General features: G+C 39.3%; 1 long non-coding RNA gene across 1 annotated transcript; it reads left to right on the top strand.

Annotated features, from left to right (window-relative positions):
* Nucleotides 1-740: 740 nt before the first annotated feature.
* Nucleotides 741-5,201, top strand: LOC128619074 (uncharacterized). Its single transcript, XR_008387877.1, has 3 exons — nucleotides 741-1,105; nucleotides 3,422-3,548; nucleotides 4,842-5,201. It is a non-coding gene; the product is annotated as an uncharacterized LOC128619074 (long non-coding RNA).
* The last annotated feature ends 8,524 nt before the right edge of the window (nucleotides 5,202-13,725 follow it).

Below are 13,725 nucleotides of genomic sequence, written 5' to 3'. Positions count from 1 at the left end.
AAAGATTTTTAAAAAGGGAGTTTAATTTGTAAGAGTTACAACAAGCAAATGGCAGCCATTTTCAGGAATGGACCTTATGTTATTATGGCATATAGAAAGAAAAGGAGAGAGGAGTAGAAATAGGATTTTGCTGGGTATCAGTGTGTACGTACAGGGCAGGGAAATCTGGAAAGAAAACCGCTGATGGGATAGCAAAAGATGCTTTAAAAAGGAAGGAAGTGGATGTCAGTGTGGCCTGAGGTGAAGGAGAATTTAAAAGCTTTATTAAGAAAAATATTACACAAAGAATGGCAAGAAATTTGGATTATGGACACTAAGGGAAGGCGTCTATATAAAAAAAAACTGGTATATACTAAAAGAACTCTCTGTGGTAGAAATAGGAAGAGGTCATAATAACTAGGCTAAGACTTCACTCAGGACTGAATGCATGACTGTTCTTAACCGGAGTGATAGTGATCTGTGTGAGTCCTGTGGTGAGAAAGAAACAGTAGAATATGTAATATATCATTGTAAAAGGAACGGGGAGGAGAGAAAGGAATTAATAACATTTTTAAATATAAAGGGAAAGAAGACTTGGAATATTTACTGGGATATGAGTTTAATAGATCCAACAGTACAGTACAGTACAGTACAGGGCTAAATGCAAGGATTTAAATGAAAATAAAGTAATGATGCTCTATTCCACTGATCCTGAAGGAGATGAACACACAGGCCATACCTAACCCCTGATGGATGGTGAATGAGGGCAGAGTGTCCAGTTGTTGTTTTTAATATTGTGACTGAAGGATAGAAGAGAGAACAGAGGAAAGAAAATTGCCTTAAATAAACCAGGACTGTATAACAGTTCAGTAACAATGCTTGGATCGGGGGAATGTGGGGATTTGGGGAAGGATGGAGTAGCTGAACACACAGCGCCATCTAATGCTGGATTCCTAACATGGTTCTGTGGGTCTTGGCAGAGGATCATTATTGTAGGATATAGCGCACAAAATACGGTAGGTGGCGGTACTGCGCCTAGGAGTGAACGGCCATTAACAAGAAGAAGACAGCACCGGCGGCGTTAAAACTCAGCAGACCTAGACCCCGCTGTACCGACTACCTATCGGTAAGTTTCTGTCCGGAGTTCTTTAGACTTTTCTTCTTCCCGACATATAAAGTAGGATTTTCCACTTTTAACCTTGTTTTGCGTCGTGAAAAAATGAATATTTTCTATATGAAATACAACAGCATGACAGGCCACCCGGTAAATCCTTTAGAAATGCTAGCCTGAGTAGCTAATGTATTAAAGCGCGTTGTGTTCGGAGTTAGAATCCTGTTTAATAATGCATTTAAACACCCATTTAAAATAAAACATATATTGATTGGAACGAGAAGTGAATGTTAGCGCGACGATTACGAAATTCAGTCTGAAAGCTGCGTGTGTAACCGGATAGGAGTGACTGGAGGCCATGTGGATCACCGGCTGAGTGACTGAGACCACGTGTCTGATGATTTGCGCGGAAATATTCACTATTTTCATAGGAAATGATCAGTTGAGATTATTGTCGTTTGTCTGTCGCTATTAAAGACGGATGAGAGTTAAAAATAAAATAAAGTAGTATTCTGTTCTTGTGCTTTGAGCTCACGTGCTAGCTGGTTAGAATTAGCCCGCTAACAGGCTACAGGTTAGGCTAAGCGCACGTGAATCGCTCGTGCTAGCATGTCAGTGGTGGTTGACGAATGCAGTACCGCCACCGCCTGGCCTGGAGGTGCAGCACCGCGGGTCGGCTGTAGCGGTCGTGTGTAAAGTCTGATCTAGATTTTCACTCGTACTAGATTACACAACGCTAGATTTTCATCGCTGAATGCAAGAAACATAGATTAGCCTTTACATATGTTTGTGATGATGATCTAAGTAGGCGTGGCGGATCATAGAAAACCAAAAGGTCGCTTACATATTGTGGTGTGAGACCATTTAGTGCTTTATAGGTTAATATGTTAATATTAGGTTAATATGACCGTGCTAACGCAGTTCTGCCAGGAAGAATGGGCTAAAATTCCTCCTGAACTATGTTCAGGTCTGATCCACAGCCACAGGAAGTGCCTGGTTGAGGTTATTGCTGTCAAGGGAGGGTCAACCAGTTATTAATTCTAATAATGGTTCACTTACTTTTTCCACTGCCATCTTGAATGTTGAATGAGTGTGTTCAATAAAGACATGAGGGATCAGAATTTATTTTGTGTCATTCTTTTAGGCACGTTATATTTGTCAACACTCCTGACTTAGATGAAGATCAGATCACATTTTATGACAAATTTATTCAGAAAACCATGAAATTCCAAAAGGTTCACATACTTTTTCTTGCCACTGTATGTCTTCATGACAATCAAATCTTAAAAAGCTTGATGTGGAACAGGCACAAGCACAGTATCAGGATAAGTTACTCATATATATATAATATACACACACACAGACAGATGGGTCAAAACAGCCAGAGACAGTCTGCACTGGTGCAGCTTTTTTCATTCCTCGGTATGAAGTAGCAATCAAAAAAAGGGCGACTGATCATTTATCAGTGTACGCTGTAGAATTATTAGGAGTCGTACTGGCATTGCAGCGGTCAGAAAAAAATCATCAGAGCCAAGATGTCGCTATAGCTTCTGACAGTCTATCAGCACTATCAAATATACAGTCTGGGAAAACATCATGCAGACAAGATGATGTTTACCAAATACTTCATCTGCTTCTCATACTTCATGCTAAGGGGCTGAATGTTTCCTTCTTCTGGGTTCCTGCACATGTAGGGGTAGGAGGAAATGAAACTGTGGATGTACTGGCAAAAATATCGATAAAACATGACAGTTGACATACAAGTACCATTAAATAGAGCAGAGATCAAAACCATTATAAAGGGACACGCATAAAATATGGCAGGAACACTGGGACACAGCTGACACCGGACAACACCTATATACCACACAAAAACAAGTAGGCATGAGTGTGAGGCAGCGCAGGAACCCAAAGGAAGAGCTGATAAGTACGTGTATTAGAATAGGTCATGCTGGATTAAATCTAACAGAATTACAAAATTACACAGAATAGGAACCCCCCCCCCCCCACTACACAAGAGACGGTAAAACACATTCTGTTAGACTGCAAAACATACGAGGAGGGAAAAACTGAGCTAGAGATGCAAATTGGAAAGCAGAACATGACACTAGAGAACTTGCTGGGGAAAACATCTGGAAAAGTGCACTGTCCCCTAATAAATGACCTGAAAAATACTGGGATAAGTCAGAGACTTTAGTAATCTCGTAGGAATATCTAGTATATAGTTATTTATGTCTTTATTGTCTTTTATTTATGTATTATTATTAGTAGTAGTTTTTTTTATTTAAATTTTTTTTTCTTTTTTTTTCCCTGCCAATCTACTTTTCACAGTCCAGTAGGTGGCGGTAATACAGCTTTAGTGTATGCCATCCGCCGTTAAAACAACAAGACGACGACGAAGACGACAGCACCGGCGGCGCTAAAACACAGCATTACACGCACCCGGCTCTACCGATCGGTACGTTTCTGTCCGGAGTTCTGTAGAGTTTTCTTCTTCCCGACATATAAAGTAGGATTTTCCAGTTATAACCTCGTTTTGCGTTGTGAAAAAAATGAATATTTTCTATATGAAATACAACAGCATGGCAGGTCACGTGGTAAATCCTTTAGAAATGCTAGGTTGAGTAGCTAATGTATTATTAGCGCGTTGTGTTCGGAGTTAGAATCCTGTTTAATAATTCATTTAAACACGCATTTAAAATAAAACATATTGATTGGAACGAGAAGTGAATGTTAGTGCGACGATTGCGAAATTCAGTGTGAAAGCTGCGTGTGTAACCGGATAGGAGTGACTGGAGGCCATGTGGATCACCGGCTGAGTGACTGAGACCACGTGTCTGATGATTTGCGCAGAAATATTCACTCTTTTCATAGGAAATGATCAGTTGAGATTATTGTCGTTTGTCTGTCGCTATTAAAGACGGATGAGAGTTAAAAATAAAATATAGTATTCTGTTCTGGTGCTTTGAGTTCACGTGCTAGCTGGTTAGAATTAGCCTGCTAACAGGCTACAGGTTAGGTTAAGCGCACGTGAATCGCTCGTGCTAGCATGTCAGTGGTGGTTGACGAGTGCAGTACCGCCACCGCCTGGCCTGGAGGTGCAGCACCGCGGGTCGGCTGTAGCGGTCGTGTGTAAAGTCTGATCTAGATTTTCACTCGTACTAGATTACACAACGCTAGATTTTCAACGCTCCATACAACAAATATAAATTAACCTTTACATATGTTTATGGGATGAAGAAAAATCGTGTTTTTTTGCATTAAGTCCTTTTGTTTGTTTTTTTTAAATGATGGACTATTGCTGTAACTTTTTATTGCTAGTTAATTAATTAATTTATTTAGAAACAGACGCAACTCTGACGTCTGACACAACTCTGACGTGTTCAGTGTGCAGAAGCTATTGAGGACGTCAGAGTTGAACACACGGCAGGTGAACACACACACAGTTGAAAGGTGTGTTAACTCTTCGGGGCCGTGAGCATCGCCTGCGAGTTTCAGCGTGGTCAGGTTCACTCGTGTCCTCTTTCTCTCTTTACAGCATGAAGGGATTTGATCTTACACACACAACTAAAACACAGAGAATCTGTAGAGTCTCAGCTTTCAGACGATCTCACACATGGAGAACATGAACATTTTAAATAATCTCTAAACTGTAGAGAAGTTGCAGTTTGTTCCTGTGGTGAAAAGTGAAAGTAAAGTGAAACGTGGTCTCCTCCTGTTCACATATTAATGACATGTTAATGTCTTTCAGGAGCAGGAGTGATGTCACGAGTGTGTGTTGGGTGTAAATCAGGACAGGTACACGCTGATGGAACACTCGGGTAGACTTTTTCACAGGAACCTTCTGGTGTGTTACAGTAATTCTAGTAAATTGTGTACTGACTTATGATTGTGCAGTAAATCCCTACAATACTACATGTTCCTTTTATTCTGATAAAGTGCTGAAATAAGTGTGTGTCTGAGAGTGTCCTACAATAAAGTGATCAAATGTCTGAAGTTGTATTGTCGTTATTGCTGACTCGAGTCACTATAATATGAAGTTTCTGTAAAACTCCAACATGCTGATGTTTCTCCTTATTTATACATCATACTGCTGTGATCATATGAACTGTTGGAATATAGTTAAGTGGGTTTATTTTATTTATTTATTTTTAAATATATGCTTTTGCATTAACCACACAGGTAAGCTGAGCTTTAGAGTAAACTCTGGTGACTTTAAGGAACACATTAGGAGTTAGTTCAGAACCGGTTCTTTGTATAATAACTCCAGTTACATTGCTTGTATTTTCCCAGTCTAGATTATTCTTAAATTCCTGCATTGCTTCATAACTGAATCTGTTTTGTAAAAATGATTATTAGTTGTGATTAAAAGCTGTTGTTATGTAAATTAATGAATAAATCTAAATTCATATGTAAGGCTAGCTGGGGAATCTCAGCCTCCCTTAAACTGTGTTAAAATCTGGCAGTGAAGCGTTTTTCTATATTAAATGTAGAAAGTATCCACTATTTCTCCCTCTTTGTGAAATTTTATATTTTAGTGGTTTAAATTGATCAAAAATCTCCCTGCAGTATTGCACTGTTCCTTTTAACTGTTTTCGGTGAACAGCGCAGCCTGCTTGGAAATCTTTGACCCCCCAGACACGGTGCTAATCCACAGTGAAACCCAAAATTAAGTGTTCAGAACGAACCAATCTCATGTTCAAAAGTAATTGTCATGCAGCTGTCATCACTGGAATTATTCTGATTTACCCCAAATAAAGATGCGCTTTTGTAGGATTTTCTTCACAGCTTGGTTTTATCCGACTGCTGAAGCCGAGGGCTCCAAAGAGCTCACAATGCATGCATGGTATCTCACTTGCTGAAAGATATCGCTCAGGAGAGGGGTATAAAAGAATTTCCAAACATTAGATGTACCATTGAAGAAGGTGAACATCAACAAGTGGAGAAAACAGAGCAGCACAGTGACATCACCAAGAGCAGGACGTCCCTCCAACATTTATAAAAGGAGGGCACAAACGTACCAGGGAGGAGGCCAGAAGATCTCCAGCAACATTAACGGAGCTGCAGGAACATCTGACATGTACTGATTACTCTCTGCATGTAGCAACAATCTCATGTTCTTCACCTGTCTGGGTGATGGGGTAGGGGGACTAGACGGAAGGCCTTTCTCAGAAAAAAAATCCAAACTGAACTAAATCACCCCAAACCATGAAGTGGGCTGTGCACAGGAGATACCATTACAATTTCACGGATCTAGAAAGAGTATTGGCAAGTCAAAATGTTCCACATTGACTCTTACCCAAAAAACTGAGTGGTGTAATTAAATCAAAAGCTGCTTCTATAAAAGTATTAGTTTAGGGGTGTGCACACTTATACAACCAGGTTATTGTAAGTTCTTTCCCAATATTTTAGAAACAAAATGCTTCTGATTGATTTTCACTTTATTTTTGTGTGTTGCAATAGACTTTTGATATCTGGTGTACTTCCTTATACTGGGACTAAAGGTACCATCATTCTACAAACCCTTTTTGGGGTAATTAGTACAGTATGATAAACACAGGACTAGGATTTTATTTTTAATAACACAGTGCTAATTTATATACTTCAGGAAGAGGTAGGTCTTTAGACATTGTTTGAAGACCGCCAGTGACTCATTCCTCCACCATGGCACCAGAACAGAGAAGAGTCTTGTTGCAGGTCTTCTTTGTACCCTGAGAGATGGTGGCACCAGTCGAGCTGTGCTAGATGATCAGAGGGCGCGAGGTGCAGTGCGGGGTGTCATTCGAGGTAAGTGGGTGCTGGTCTGTTTTTGGCTTTGCAGGTAAGCATCAGTGTTTTTAAATCTGAAGCCGGTGGAGGGAACACGGTAATGGGGTGGTGTGGGAGAAGTTAGAAAGGTTGAAACAAGTTGTGCAGCTGCTTTCTGGATCTGCAGCAGAGGTCAAAGTGCACTCAGAAGCAGACCTGCCAGGAGTGAGGTGGAAGAGTCCAGAATCAAAATAAGGAGACACTGAGTTGTGATTTTGGTTTGAATTCCTACTTTACTCTATTTACTCTGTAAATAGAGAGGCGTTGTGTCTCCTCTGCAGATGGCAATGTCTTTTCATTTAAAGTGGAATCAATCACAACATTTAACATCCAGGCCTGGGAGTGAATCACTTTCACACAGGAGGGATATGCTACTGTGTTGTCCCCCTATCTATATAGAGGAGAAATAAGCCACAAACATGACAGTCGGTGTTACTTCCACGAGAGCTTTACTCGAATGGAAAAAAACCCTGCTTTTCCTCCAGGTATGTGGGCGGGGATTAAAGCAGTCGATCCCAGAGTGCCGGATTCAGACCATCCTAATAGATGACTGATCACCGTTATACTTACTTGAATCATCAATGCACTAACACATAAAAATGGAATAACAGCGAAAAATAAATACTCCTAACTCTCTTTTTTTAACATTTGACTACTTAACTTTTTACACTCTTTTTCCATTACTGATCATGAATTTTAATCTGCGATACCTTGTTACAGCATGGAGCATATCAGATTTCAACTTGTCACAACTGCAGTGGCACAGTCTATAATAATGAATTAGATTGAACAACTCTAATGTGTAATAGAGTTCATGTAAAGCAATACTGTCAGTGCAGCCAAGGCCCGTGAAGATATGTAAGTAAAACTAAGTGAGTTGGGCAGTCTAAAACCCTTGTGGTGGGCCTCCACCTCATACACTGGCTGAAGAATTGTCACTTTAACGGAGGGTGTAGCTGTATCTCTTCTGACCCGGGAGGCTCCATCATAACAAAGTCTTTTATTAAAGGTGAGTATAAGTGGACTAAAGTAAACTTTTTATTTAAATAGTTGTGTAAATGTTAGTAAGCTGTGTTCAGTAAGACTGCTACAGCCTGGCAGCACTCCATATGAGGTGTGTATTGTGTTCTGGAGTTTAGTGTATTCAGTCCACTGACTTAATTGTGAACATAATGCAGATTCTGCAAACTGTTGGGGGCCAAAAATTATGATTATGATATTATGTGTGTGTGTGTGTGTGTGTGTGTGTGTGTGTGTGCTCTGAGAGGACTTAAATATAAACATGATCACTGCTTTCACTTTAACTTAGCACAGTGGTCTACTCAAAGTTCTCAATAGTTCAAATTTCAATACCAATGTGTAGTATTAAAAATGGTATAGTATTGTCATGTTGAATTGGATTGTGCTTTAATATACTTCGTAATATACTTCCCAATCCTGGCTATTTCGTTGTACACCCCTCAGGACAGGACAAAAAGACCAAGTGAGCTTTTCCAGTTTGGATTTCTGCTGTTATAGCCACCTCAAGAGCAGACATGTTGTGCTTTCTGAGATTCTTTTTTGATCACCGCGGTTGTTGAGAGTCATTATTTGAGTTACTGTAGTCTTCCTGTCAGCTCAAACCAGTCTAGCCATTCCCTTTGTTTCTTTCATTTGAACAGTTTTAAGAGCTGAGTACTGGAGCCAAGGAGAGTCATTACCTGTAATGAAGTTCTCATGCTGTCAGTGAATGACAGTTTCCTGTTACACATTTACACTTTCTGTGACTGTGCAATGATTGTTTGTTAAACTGTAATAATAAAATCTCTACACAGTGTTGACTGGTGATGAGGTTCTGGTCTTTGTGTTATTTGGAACTGAATAGCGAAGACTAGTGTTTGTTTTTTGCATATTTAAAAATACTCACACCTGGGTACGCTGATTTTAATGCAGTGCAACAGCATTAATGCAATATGTTCCATTACATATGTATACTATATCTGCTGTGGTTCTGATTGAAATACGAATTCTCTATGAATTAACAGGTAAAATGGTGCAGCGCTACAAAATCTAGCTATAGCCAAGTTAAATACATGTGTACAGTGTGTAAATATTCATTTATAAACTGATCTTTTTTACTTGTGAAGGCAGGAAATCTGTAAGAGAAAACGGTTAATTAATCAATTAAATCATCAATACATGTGATATGTTATAAACCAGAGGTACAAATCAAACTTTTTGGACCTATGACCTCACTGATTACAGTAAAGTAATGCTAACATTAAATATAAAAATGTATTTGTATTGAATTACACGGCTACCATCGGGCCTAGGCAAAACACAGACTGCATTACATTAACATTAATAAATTTGGGACTGTAAAAAATAAATAAATAAATAAATAAATAAAAATCTGTCATTTTACATGTGTTTTCAATACTTGTTTTCAGTATTTGCATGTGTATTAGTATTTTGAAAATGTTTCTCGGACCGGAGTTTACCTGCTATAAAACATTTCACCATCACAATATAAACCTTCTGCTGTCTCTGTTTTAGTATTTCGAATTAAGTCATCTGAAAGAACAACATCAAATAAGATGTACGCATGCGTGGTACTGGTGGCGCGTGCACGTGGACCTTATAAGACCCTCAGTCACTTCCGCTCGCTCTCTCTTTCATTCCGGCTCTGTGGAGGACAGGTCAGTTTTTCTTCTCTGCTGTAGTGCTACATGTTCATGCTCTTTTACAGCATGCTCCGTGTTTCTGTTCGATAGTTTAGGTAGTAAATATGTTTAGTAACAGAATTCCGCTGTGTACAGAGCTGTATATGAATGTAGAAGATAGCAGAGCGGTGTGTGGTGAGAGAGAGAGTAGCGAGCTCGCACGTGGAGCCGCCGCCGTCTTGTTAGCTTCAGTGTAGCCGAGAGGGTTATTGAGGGGATTATTACTATTATAATAATAATAATAACTAATAGTTTTCTTCATCCCTACATATAAAGCGAGGTTTTCCATAGTTATTACCTCGTTTTGTGTCGTGAAAAGTAATATTTTCTATATAAAAAAAAAACCACGTGGCTGATGACTTGAGCCAAAAATATTCACTACATTTTCATATGAAGTGATCAGTTGCGGTTATCGTCGTTTTTCTGTCGCTTACATATGTTTATGGGATGAAGAAAACCTAGTGTTATTTTTTTATTGCTAGATATCGTGTTTGTATTTTACGGTTTTGATTTTTTTGATTTTTACCGAGGGCTTGTGCAGGTGAACACACACACACACAGTTGAAAGGTGTGTTAACTCTTCGGGGCCGTGAGCATCGCCTGCGAGTTTCAGTGTGGTCAGGTTCACTCGTGTCCTCTTTCTCTCTTTACAGCATGAAGGGATTTGATCTTAGACACACGACTAAAACACAGAATCTGTAGAGTCTCAGCTTTCAGACGATCTCACATGTGGAGAACATGAACATTTTATATAATCTCTAAATTGTAGAGAAGTTGCAGTTTGTTCCTGTGGTGTAAAGTGAAACGTGGTCTCCTCCTCCTGTTCACATATTAATGACATGTTAATGTTTTTCAGGAGCAGGACGGGTAAATCGGGACAGGTACATGCTGATGGAGGAACACAGGCAGACTTTCGCACAGGAACTTCTTGGTGTGTTACAGTAATTCTAGTAAATTGTGTACTGACTTATGATTGTGCACTAAATCCCTACAATACTACATGTTCCTTTTATTCTGATGTTAAAGTGCTGAAATAAGTGTGTGTGAGAATGACCTACAATAAAGTGATGAAATGTGTGAAGTTGTATCGTTGTTCTTGCTGATGTTTCTCCTTATTTACACATACTGTTGACCATATGAACTGTTGGGATTTATTTAAGTGGATTTAAAAAAAAAAAAAAAAAATTGCATTATCCACACAGGTAAGCTGAGCTTTAGAGTAAACTCTGGTGACTTTAAGTAACACATTGGGAGTTAAGAGCGGAGTACTGGAGCCAAGGAGAGTTTTTACGTTCTCAAGCACACACTGGCAGACAGGAGACCAAACTGCTCGAGTGCACCCGGGCTTTGAGGATGATTGGCTGATGCCCAGTTACATTAATATTCAGTTGGTGCAGGATCTCCACAAATGTTTGGGGTGAGCAATTTGAGCTTCAGAATATCAAAAATGGACAACTTGAGAGAACCCCAATGATGGGATTTGCTGCACAACAATCCATTACCTGGTACATTAGTCAATGGGTACTGGTTCCCCCATTTAGAGCTAGGGGATGGCTATGAGGTCGATGGTGAAGTAATCAGAGGTGCAGATTTTATAGGGTTCAATTTCCTGCTATTAGGATCTGCTATAACTAGCTAACTATCTTAATGTTTCATTAAATAAAAGAGCTTGTATGTTTTTGAGTCTCTGGTGACCTGTCTGGCCACATTTATTTAAAAAAAAAAAAAAAAAAACCTATCTCAACCTTGTAGAATGACTTGAAGAGGGCTGGGCACATGAGATCCCATAGCTATTTGATAGATCTGCAAGAATTGCAAGGAAAAGTGGAATAAAATTGCCAAAAGAAGACATGCCAAGTTTGTGAACTCTTATCCAAAAACACTGAGTGCTGAATTCCCTAAAACCTTTCTCTTTGTTTTTCACTGGAAGTTTGATGGTTGTTTTGAGATTAAAGATGTAGAAGTTACAAAAAAAAACCCCTTATTTTTCAGGGGTGTGTAGACTTTTTATATATGAAATGACACTTTTTCCAGTCAGATCTCTTACAGACAGCACACGGCAGTGGGACAGAGCTAAGGAAGTAGACTTAATGTTCACTCTGAGATTTACTCTTTGGTCAGTTGGACTTCCAGTGACTTTCCCAAGCAAAAGTTTAGTTGAAGTTTCCCAATGACAGATTTTCTATTACAGTTGGACACGGGCAGAGAAAGGTCTGGTGGAAAGAAGAACATATCCACCTTGTAATAGTTCTCCTGTAGGTTAGGGTTATTCTGATACGTCACCGGTTGTTCAGGCAAAGAGATACTGCTCTAAGACACTTCAATTAAATAAACTTAAAATGACATTTTTAACCTTACAGGCATCACTGCAGTACTGACATTTACAATCAACTAAATTCAACACGAGTTTTCTCTCGTTGTTTTATAAGATACTGGATTGTCAGACAGACTCTTCTGGAACAAGTTCATAATCACACATAACGCCCATTTAATCTCACATACACACACACACACATACATACATACACACATATACACACACACGCACATACACATATACACAGCCTGGTTTCACAGTTTACTCTCCAAACAATTCTGTGGATCCATTCTTCCAGTACGTTCTCTGATCATATAAACACTTCATTGTTTTTTGTTCTCTTTACTGACCGTTTTTTTTTTTTTTTTTAAACTTTATTTATTGTCCACGCTCTTAATTAGACCCTCACTCAGGTCAGAATTTTTGTCCTTTTTGTTACTGACAGTCGCACTCCAGCCCTCATGCTCCATGTTCCAGGTTATTCATCACTACAGATTACTTCAGCTGCTTTCACTGGTTCTAAGTTGCTCAGGATAAAAGGATCTGCTAAACACCTGCACGTAAATGGTGATGTAAATCATATGATAATGAACTTCCTAAACTCTGAATCCTGCTTCTGTTCTCCAGACCAGACTGGAGCAGTTTGTAGCAGTCATGTGACCTGGCCACGCCTTCAAGAACTTCAAAAAGAGTTTCCATGTGTCAGTGTTAAACGTCCCATCAGAAGGATTTCTTACAGATTTCTTACATAATTCATCGTGTTCCAGGTTTCACTTTATTTTGGAAGATGGAGCAGCGAAGTCTCCTGGAGAATGAACTTCTTCTTCTTCTTCTTCTTCTTCTGCAGTAAGTGAGATGTTATTGCTTTTATTGGTAGATGTAGGTGATGTATGTAATATTTGCTTGTACTGGGTGTATAATGGTGGAATTGTTTGTTTTTCTCTTGTATGATTGCTTAGTTGTGAAAGTTGGATGGAGTTGGGCGGGGCTGTAACCTGAGCTCAGGTATGAATAGTAAACAGGTAAAAGCTCACACCTCATTCATATTCAGTGAGGACGAGCGATTGGTCCCGCCTTTACCTCTTCATGTAGTGAAGAAGTGATGACATCACCACACTTTTATCCATTTATTTCTACAATTGATTGCAGTCACTACAATATTTTCAGATGTTTCCATGCCCAGCACCTCAGTGAATCAGTTTATGTAACAGAATCAGTTTGTCCCTGATGGATAAGGTGTGTTTTTACAGGATTTCTGCACACAGCCATGACAACAGTTTACAATCTCTGTGTTTTTATACCAAATTTATAACCTGCGTATGAATCAGACCTACGTCCTGTTTGTACATTACTGTAGCTGGGTTTGTACTGAAAATCAGACTGTAGAATATTTTGTGATTTTTGTGTGTAAAGTTCATGAAATTTAGACAGATATTACACCACGACAGAACCAGCACCATCAGGCAGCTTTCACTCCGACCTCAGAGGGTTAAAGAGAGGCTAGGTCACATCAGTGTTACACAGACTGAAATATAATGTTTATTATACTGTCTGTTTCAGCAGAATGTGAAATAATACTTAAGAAGGCTTCTCATCAAAGGGTCTTGTAATTTTTGTGCAGCATGAATCCTGTATTCCACTTCGCTACCACTGGGCAGAGCGTATTCCAGCCCTGAGGATTCTGTTATCTTGTGCATTTGCACTCTTCTTTAAGTCTGTGATAAACAAAGATATGTTGTTTGTTTTAATGACCAACATTAGAACTTAGCTGCAAAGCCTGGCCTACTGGCTATTGTACCAACTCACGT

The sequence above is a fragment of the Ictalurus furcatus genome, chromosome 1 (genome assembly GCF_023375685.1).
Source record: "Ictalurus furcatus strain D&B chromosome 1, Billie_1.0, whole genome shotgun sequence".
Taxonomy (NCBI): Eukaryota; Metazoa; Chordata; class Actinopteri; order Siluriformes; family Ictaluridae; genus Ictalurus; species Ictalurus furcatus.
This window is presented reverse-complemented; position numbering and strand designations above follow the sequence as displayed.